A 10,279-nucleotide genomic window follows, 5' to 3' on the forward strand; every position below is an offset into this window, starting at 1 on the left:
TACACTTTAAAAATCCTCCCTTAGCATCCTCCCTCTAGAAATTACACAAGCACAGTCAAGGTCATCCATACAGCCTTAACTCTGCCCCCATAGCTATGGCAGTCTTCAAACTTCCCAGCTAATCTTAAATCTGAAGAAAACACTGTACTTGTGCAGTTTGCATTGTAGTGTTGAAAATCTGAACCCCAGTAAACTTGCTGGATAATTGGTTCTATGAACACGTCTCCAGTGCTATATGTAATGATTTGTCATCACACTTACTCTTTCTGTTACCATGTGAATGCCATAATATCATGATCTCAGATTAGGACTTTGGATCTGCAAATATACTAGCTCTGTGATTAATGGAACCTGTCTGTTTGGTGGCACATACGCTGTTTGGAACAGCGAGGAGCAGATGCCCTCACTATGCTATTTGTCTAAAAATTATGATTTATTTTCACATACTGTGTATGATAATGGAGTCTATGCAATCACTGTGGGCCAAGTCATAGCTAGCTCTTATGTGGATGTGCTTGGGGGAGAACACAGAGTGGAAACTTTATTCTGAATTTTCATATTTTCTTCAGTACTTTTAAAAATTTGAAATGACCTTTGTCAAAAAAGATTGGCTGCTCCTTGCTGCGAATTTTCAACTTTAATTTCACCACAAAAAATGTTTTGATCTTTCTGCTTTAGAATTTCATTAGGTCAGGCCGGAATTTCATTACACACTTACTTCAGTATAACTATGTTGCTCAGGGGTGTGAAAAATCCACACCCTGGGATTGGATAACAACCTGAACCCCCCATGTAGACAGCGCTATGTCTGTGGGAGAGCGTCTGACATAGCTACTGCCTCGTGGGGAGGTGGATTGACTACGGTGATAGGAGAGCTCTCTCCCATCGGCTTAGAGCGCCTTCATCCAAGCGTTACTGTGCCACACAGCTGTGCTGATGCTGTGTTTGTCGTGTAGCTCTGCCTTTATTTTAGAATAAGCTGAATAATTGCTCAGTGACAGGAGGTCCCAAGCTCACCCATGTTTGTTTGCACGAACACATGTTACAGAGAGGCAAGCTCAGAAATGCTCACATCACTTCATCTAGGCAGACGTTGACACGTCCTCACGTGCGCTAACGCACATGCCCATGTGTGCGAAGTTTCACCTGTATATGCTCATGCACACAGTGATATGTTAGCACATATGTAGACACATGCTCGCACAAACACTCGCCCAAACATGCTCACGCTCCAGGGCAGCTCTGCATGCACATGCTCACTTCCCCATGCTGGGCTGCTCTCACAAAATGCACTTATTCTTATGGGACCTCATCAAGAGGAAATTCATATCCACATGTAAAATATAAAGACTGCTTGCAGGAAAACAATGTGTTGTGTGGCAGGACAAACAGAGGACCCAATCCTGCTGATTCTTACTCAGGCAAGCAGGCAATGAACAAGGTTTTGTATTTCTCCCAGCCCTTTTTTATCATTAATGCTTATGGCTTGAATCAATCGTATTCCTGCCTTTCTTCTTCCCCAGCAAGAAAACAGAAAAAAAGAAAGGGACAGAGGTAGATCAAGTCTGAACGTTATGTCATCTGGTTTCGGTGGTGCAGGAAGAGCTTGGCTGGATCCCACGCTTGGCTTTTGGAGGGTTGGCAGCTACATGGATTCTTAGCCACTTCTAGGCTTTCTTTTCATCCTGAACCTAATGGATGAATGGCAGCAGAGTTCATGAGGTTTTTCAAATGAGCTCAGAGGAACTTGTTCATGAGAATCTAAATGTCTGGCAAGTAGCCCACAATAGCTGATATTTTCCAGTTTATGGGGGAGAGTGTTTTCCAACTATGCATACTCCTAACTTCCATTACCACCACGTTACTCTAATGCTAATTCTACCACATCCTATTTGGCACAGCATACAATTTTTAGAGGGACATCTGTCCCTCTCCCTGAAAGGTTCCTGAGACTTACAAGTGGATCTCCTCTCACTGAATCACAACAGGATCCTACTTGCCTATTTCAGTTTCTAGAAAATCTAGCTTTGTTGCATGGGTGACTAAATAGAGTTGACATCGATTGGCAGAAATGAAGAACAGTAGATAAGGAATAGAAGGTCCTATTACAGGCAAATAAAACTCTCAGAAAATCATAGTTCATGGGCCTTAAACCCTAAAGCAAAAAAAAAACATAAAAAAAGAAAGAAAAGAAAAGGGAGAAGATACATCCCTAGCTGTCATATGCCGAGGTAACTCCACTGGCTTCAACCGGCAATGGACATCGGTGGAGCTATACTCTGAGTCTGCACCAGGATTTCTATTTCTCTCATTTAGCATCTCACATCCTATACTTTGTTGCCTGAGTAAATCTGGCTCCTTTTTTAATCTTTTATAAACACTGGGGCCATTATCTTCCATGCTCATGTCACTGAAGAAGAATGTCCTTTAAAAGAACTGCTAAAGGCTATAGGCTTTGTACACACCATGAGACAACTCCATTCATAGTGTAATCCCATTGACTTGAATGGAGTTTCTGCAAGAATGACTTTGGCCCCAACTTATTGGTACCATTTTTCCTCTACCTAATTTTTGTAAGAGTTTAGAAGGTTGAGGAAGAGGAAGGATGAGTGAGATTAGTTCTGATCTCACTTACACTGGTGCAAATCAGGAGTGACTGCGTTCAAGTCAGTGGCGCTAAACGGGTATAAATTCAGTTTGGGAGGAGGACTAGGCCCGATCACGTTAGCTGGAGACCTATTGAGGACATTTGCTTTAAAAGTACATTGAGCCATATTCTGCCCTAAAGCTGCACATTTCTAACTCTCCTGACAAACTGTGTAGCATGGGTGAGGGCAGATTTTGGCTCTCGTTATTTCAGAATAAACCAACTCTATTTATTTTGTCACTGTTGTCCCTTTATGAAGACTTTGCTGACTCACTACACTGAGCCGCGATCTGTTTCATAGGCAGAGACAGATGAACAACTGCAGGAGGGATATCTGTCTGCAGACTGACATTCAGATACAATCCAGAGTGACAAAATGAATCCCTGAGTCCATACACTTGAGGCCCGACTCTGCCAACTTTAGTTGTGGTGAGCAATACCTTAAAGCCCCACTGATATCACTGGGGCGACTCGGGTGAGTCTACTCAACATGAACAAAAGAGTCAGAATCAGGCCCTGTGTGGTTACAGACATCAGGCCTGGTTCTGATCTCATTTACACGAGTCTGAATCAATCAAGGTAGATACTCCAATGTACAATTGGTGTGTGATCAGACTCAGGGCCATTTCCTCCAGAATCTGAGACAGAGATTCAGCAGCAAGTCCCTGATTCGGACAAGATCACTTTCTCCTAGATTCTGGCCCCCTTTGCTGCCAAGATCCAACTTCAAAAACAGGGCCCCAGCCCCTGTGAATACAGTTCAGTCCAGGAGTACCAGCGATTTGTTGAACACCATCAAAAGGCCAGGGACCACTCCCACCCACTCCCTTGAACAAGCCATTAATAGACCAAGAGCTCATGTGCTGCTCACAAAAATTATATAGCTTGCAGCGCATAATATGGCTACTGGCCATATAATCCTCAGCCAAGCAATCTGCCACCAACTTGTGGGGGCAGGCACTGAATCTGACACAAATCCAGACCAATGTTTCAATTCAAAACCTAATGGCTAAGTTTTCCCCTCTGATCCACACTGTGAAGCCCTTGATGTCTCTTCTGCTCTTCATACATGGGCAGAATTCCTATTTGATGTTATTGAGGGGTCTGCGTAGATAGGGAGGGCAGAGCTGAACAGCTTTGAAGAGAACCACCATGTAGATCAGAGAGGAGAATGATGGCTAGCTGCCAAATACCAAAGGAGACATCTATGACTGAGCGCCCGCCTCATAGCATTGCCAGTCTTCAAAGGGGGGAAAAAAGCAGCTTATGTTCAGTATTCTCTAACGATTTCCCCATGAACTGCAAAAACACACACAAAATACATGATGTTAGCTGGATTCTTATCTTATATTAGAGCAATTCAGGACTATGAACTCAGTGGAATTAAACCTTTGTTAAACTGGTATAACAGAGAGGAAAATCAGGCCCTATATGTTTTAGTAGTGGTTAGAAAACCATCAGCCTGTGCAATGATGATATATTTTCTTTACTTTTCTTTCTTTTTTTTTAAAGTGAAAACTTTTGGGTGCCATTTGGGCTGGTGAGATATCGGTCAAGGGGCAAACACAATCCATATCCCATGCCGGCTTCTTTAGTTCTGATGCAGCATCACTAGGGATAGGTTGATTGTAGAGAGAAAGTCCAAAGAGTTATTGGGACAGATCCTCAGCTGGTGTACATCAGCATAGCTCCATTAATTTCCCCAAGATCATACCCAAATAAACTAATTTAATTTCACTGGAAATATGCTGATTTACACCCGAGGATCTGACTCATGAGTTGAGGAATTGATTCATACCAACTGAGGGGCTGGCCCCATTCACAGAACTATGGATGTAGTCTGGCCATTAAAGTCAGTGGGAATTTGGCCATTGACTTCAGTGGAACCAGGATCTTACGACCTATATTACCAGGTGGTGGTGTCAAGATTACATAGATGATGACTCTGACTATATATCATGATTTTAACATTGTTTGAATGAATTTTTTCTGCAAGATAATCAGTTTATTGGAAAAAAACAAAACAACATACTGGAAGAAAATCATATTGCCAGTGGACGCAAATGGAGTCAGAATTCCAGTGGATGCAAATGGAGCCAGCCGGCATTTTGATGATTTCCAAGTATGGAAGACATTTCAGGACTTTTCAATCTGCAGTCAGTATCAGTCTCCTCTAAAGATTGATCCAGTGAATTTTAATTCTCATCTTTAGAGTAAAGAACTTGAAGTGGCTAAACTATGTGCTCTGAATGCCATGGTTCCATCCATCACCTTGTCTTCAGGGCTTCGCTGTCTTGGAGCTGGCTCTTGTTCAGAAGGAGATTAAGAAGCAAGTCTTCAAAAGCAAGATGAAAAGTAGAACTATGGGCTGTCTTGGCTTTGTTCAGATACTAGTACCTCCTTATTTCAAAGCTTCGGGGAATGGGCAAGGAAGCCCATGCTATGGAATTGAACACTGACATGAAATGGAAGAAGTAATAGAGGCTGAGAGACTGGCTTGGCTTGTGTGTGGCCATGTGTTGAGTTAGAACTCAGCTGCATTAGCAATTGGTTTTTATTTAGTGTCAGTATTTTAATCATTTTGTTTATTTTGGATCCTGTCCCTTTGTGGCTGTGCTCTTTGGGCCCAGCAGAAATCAGCATAGAAAATAATATTTTGTGCACCGTATGTTTTGGTGTATTCCTGATCCTAGTCTCTTTCTTTATCACCATGCTAAATTAAACATCTCAGGAGGTTTATATAGTTCATGCTGTCTGAAATCATTCTAGTAAAATACAGCCAGGACAAAAAACTACGAGAGTGCAACAAAATTAATAGATATGCCAAAAGGCTAAAAGAAGGATACAAAGGAGGGAATTCTTAAAGCCATATATACCAGCCAATCAGATAAGGTGTTCAATGAGTTATTGCATGTAGGGGAGTGCCATCATAACATTGCAGATTGTTACTGATTAATGTTGTTTGGTGTGTGAGACATAAGAACATAAGAATGGCCATACTGGGTCAGACCAGTGGTCCATCTAGCCTAGTATCCTATCTCTGACAGTGGCCAGTACCAAAACTTCAGGGGGAGTGTACAGAACAGAACAGTTGGAGCGAACCTCTTCTGCCTTCTCCTCCTGGCTTCTGGCAGTCAGATGTTTAGGGCTGCCTCTAGCATGCGATTGCATCCCTGACCACTGGCCTAAAAGCCACTGATGGATTCATCCTCCATGAACTTATCTTCTTCTTTTTTTGATCCAGTTATGCTTTTGGCTATCACAACATCCCATGACAGGTTAATTGTGCACTGTGGGGAAAAAGTACTTCCTCTTGTTTGTATTAAACCTGCTGCCTATTAATTTTTTCAGGTGATCCCTGGTTTTTGTGTTGGGGAAAAGGCTGAATATTCACTTTTTTCAATGCCAGTCATGATTTTATAGACCATTATCATATCCCCCCTTAGTTGTCTTTTTTCTAGGATGAACATCCCTGATCTTTTTAGTCTCTCCTTGTTCGGAAGCCTTGATCATTTTTGTTGCCCTTCTCTGAACTTTTTCCAGATCCACAATATCCTTTTTGAGATAGGCCACCCAGAACTGGATACCGTATTCAAGGTGTAGGCACACCATGGATATATATTGTAGCATTATGGTATTTTCTATTTTACGTTCTATCCCTTTCCTAATAGTTCCTAACATACTATTAGCCTTTTTGACCACTGCTGTGCACTGAACTGAAGTTTTCAGAGAACTATCTATGGTGACTCCAAGATCTCTTTGTTGTGTGACAACAGCTTAATTAGAACCCATCATTATATATGTGAAGTTGGAACTATTTTTTCCAACATGCCTTACTTTGCACTTATCAGTGTTGAATTTCATCTCCCATTTTGTGGCCCCGTCAGCCAATTTTGTGAGATCCCTTTCTAACTCTTCACTTTAACTCTTCAAAGGCAGCTTTGGACTTAGCTATCTTGCATAATTTTGTATCATTTGCAAACTTTGCCATTTCACTGTTCACTCCCTTTTCCAGGTCACTAATGAAAACTTCTGATAAAGTTACTTACGTCTACCTGAGAGATTAGCAGTAGCATTAGTATCATGGCACAGAACCAAACATCATGAGTAATGAAATACATATCTGTAAATCATACTGTGGGCCTGATTTTAATTACAGTGGGCAAGAGTGTGCCATTTCAGGACACCGCAAAATAAGTGGTAGGGTGGAGCTGCCCAGCCACAAAGGGAGCATCAGGACATATTATCCTATGGCCTGCAAGGCATGCTGAAGCTGAGTGCCCATTGCTAACCTTTCAGCGAGACACAGCTGACTCCCCTGGCTGGTGCATGGGGGCTACAGCCAGGCCCCACCTCCTACCCAACTTCCCAGGCATGCAGAGACCACATGTCTACTACTAATGCCATGCAAGGCACAGCTTACTCCACTGGCCAGTGCAAAAATGAAGCAGGAACATAGGCCATCTCCTGGCCTTCTCTCATAGCCCCTCTTCTGGGGCACCAGGCACATCCAGAGTGCAATTCTGCCTGGCCTTTGCATGGATTGCACAAGAAGCTCCTTGCATCTGTTCCATTTTCTACCATACACTTGCCGAAGGATGAGGCAGAATCTGGCCCACTGGTTCTAAGATGGTGCAACTCCATTGGCTTCCATGGCATTATTTCCGATTTACACTCATGTGAGTAGGAGCAGAGTGGAACCCTGTGTGTTTGTCTCACATCTGCATAGACATGCAATTAAATTAGGGAAGTGTTGAATAAGAAAAACATCATGTATTATGTGAAATGAATGACATAAATGATGAGTCATTGAACAATCTTATCTATCTCACGGTTTTACATCCCTGCAGTATCTGAGCACCTTCCATGTAAAAATTGACAGCAATGACAGAGTCCTTAGTGGACTGAATCGAGTCCTCTTTGGGAGAAAACTACTGTGCCAATGAAATGTACAAAGAAAATGGTTCCCTTTTTAAAGGAGTGTTATCTCCACTTTATATAGGGAGTTGGTTACACACCGCTGAGTTAGGACAAAACATCCCAATGCTCAGAAACCAGTGACCACTGGAGAGATGTTCCAGGCAAGCACAGTTTGGACTTTACCTGTTCAAAGGGCAGCCATAAAAGCCAGCAGACACACCCACCAGTTTCAGCACTCAGGTATTGTTTTCATGTGTGTGAACTGTCAGCCTAGTTAATTAGGAAGTTTCACTAGAACATTAACAGGGTTATTCCTCTCTGGATCTTTTTGAATGATTTATATTAATTGGTCAGGAAACTCCAGATAAAAATGTTAGCCTTTTGGGGTTATTTCCTACATTTTGTGGCAGTGGCAAGCACAGTAGAAGTAAGAACTAGTCATACATGTACTCAGTTGCAACTCAAGTGGCTAATATCTGAGCATCTTTTTATTTAGGGCATCTGTCCAGGAATTGCATGTTAAAGGGTTGAGAAATGAAAACCATTGGAGTGAATGATGTGCTGTTGTTGCTGGAATTGCAGAGATAGATTTAAGCCAAGATTCCTCTTCAGACACAGAGATCAATTTAACTGATGGCTGCCTTCTGAGAGACTCACATTGCATTGAACACTTGAATTGCACACCACCTTGCCTATGAAATATAGCATCAGTGTGTAGCTTACTCAATAATTGCTAATGCAGGTAAGACATTGCCTCTTACAAGATGTAACTGTTGACATTTGGGCCAGATCCTCAACTGGGGTAAACTGGCATAGCTCTATCAGTTTCGATGGTGTAATGTAATTTATACCAGCTGAGGACCTAGCCTACAGGAATTGGTCCTCAGAGGTGCTGAGCTCCTTCAGTATTGGGCCCTTCATCAAAGAAATTTGGATGTTATGCTGGAATGTAATAATGAGATGTGGAGACTTTCAGCTCTAGGTCATTGGTCCAAGCCTGCATTAGTGGGTGAAATTTGCTTACTGTCAGACAGATGCTCCGTGGTTTATGTAAAATTTCTTGGTTGGTCATATTTGTACCAACTAAGAATTTGATTCAAGTGACAGCTCATTTCTCATTTCACATAGACCGATGAATTGCTGTCATACAGCTGAGGTTGTATGATAATCAAAATAGCCATACTTGTAAATATCACGGTACTAGACTGAGTGCCCTATAAATAAACTGCTTACTGACAGGTAATTCATTACAAATTAGATGAAGTAGAATTATGTTTTTATATCACTCTCTCCAGACTTTTAGATGTGATTTGAGCTAATGATATAAGCTAAGCAGGATCAGGCCTGGCCAGGACTTGGATGAGAGACCTCCGAGAAAAACACAGGTGCTGTAGGAAATGATGTTGCTGATTCCATACTGTAGATGCATCCTTCTAAGGTGCTAGGAAGCACTGTTATATTGGAACTGTGCTCTGTTGTATGAGATTTAAATCCAAGACTTTGACTATATGTGATGCTAAAAGATCCCATGGCACTTTTCACAAAAGTGGGGCATTAACTCTCCTGTGGGAATTAAATGGTGGCAAATACAACGTGAAAACAGATCTAATAATATTTAAGCAGAGCTTCCACACTGTGTTGCATACTGATGTACTTATATGATGAGTGAACTGACCCCACAAACCCTACTGGAGATCTTAGTTTACTGCTTTATGGTGGCCTTAAAAGACATGATGGTGTCCTGGACAAAGCTTAACATGGATAATTATGTTCTGTTAACCTCAAATTTTTTCTGGAGACAGTTGGAGAAGCGATTCCTAATTGCTCCCTTTCCCCCTACAATTGGTGTGCATTGCAGGTGATACAGAATAGCTATTGCTTTCCATTCTAGAGATGGCTGCATTTCAAAACTGTGTAATGTTGCTTCAGCATGAAAGATTCTATATACATTAATTATTATTATTTATTATTACTTGTAAGAATGATGTCACAGTGCTGGTCAGTATCTCTAGAGAGAATGACTGATTTTTCAGTTCTGAGTCCAAACTGAAAACTCCATTCAAATTTTCAATTTTTTGTTTTTTCTCACCAAAACAGAAATCAAAATCAATTCATTTTGGGTTGAATGAAACATTTTTGCTCAACCCCAAACAGTTTTTCATTTTGTTTCATTTCACAGTATTTTTATAGCTACATTTCACAATGAAACAATTTAAAAACAAACAATTGAAATGTTTCATTTTGAAAATGTTGAAACAAAATGTCTTGGATTTAAAAAAACTTAAAACTTTTTTTTGTCTGAAACTGCTGAATTTAACGTGAATTCATAAATAGTTTTAGTCAAGTTGGACTATTTGTCCTAAAACTTTCACCCAGCTCTAGTTAGCACTGACCAATAGCTTGGCCTTTATTCTTTTATGCCTTGAATGGAAGAGATGGCAGGACAGTACTGCTGGGATGAAGTCATGAAAATAGTGCTGCTTATCAGGTTGCAAACAAGCTGGTAGGCAGAATAGCTGACCTTACTAGAAGTTTTAGACCACCCCTGTGTTTTAAAGCCTTATGCATTCGTTAAAGAGAACTCAAATGTTGCATTCTCTGAGGGGGTACAGCAACCATCAGTGAATTCACGTCACATGTTCCTTTTGTAATTACATTGGCAGAAAAAATATCTAAAAAGTTCTGTGAATCATGAGTAGTCCTGGCCAGATA

This window comes from Dermochelys coriacea, chromosome 10 (genome assembly GCF_009764565.3).
Source record: "Dermochelys coriacea isolate rDerCor1 chromosome 10, rDerCor1.pri.v4, whole genome shotgun sequence".
NCBI classification, from domain to species: domain Eukaryota; kingdom Metazoa; phylum Chordata; order Testudines; family Dermochelyidae; genus Dermochelys; species Dermochelys coriacea.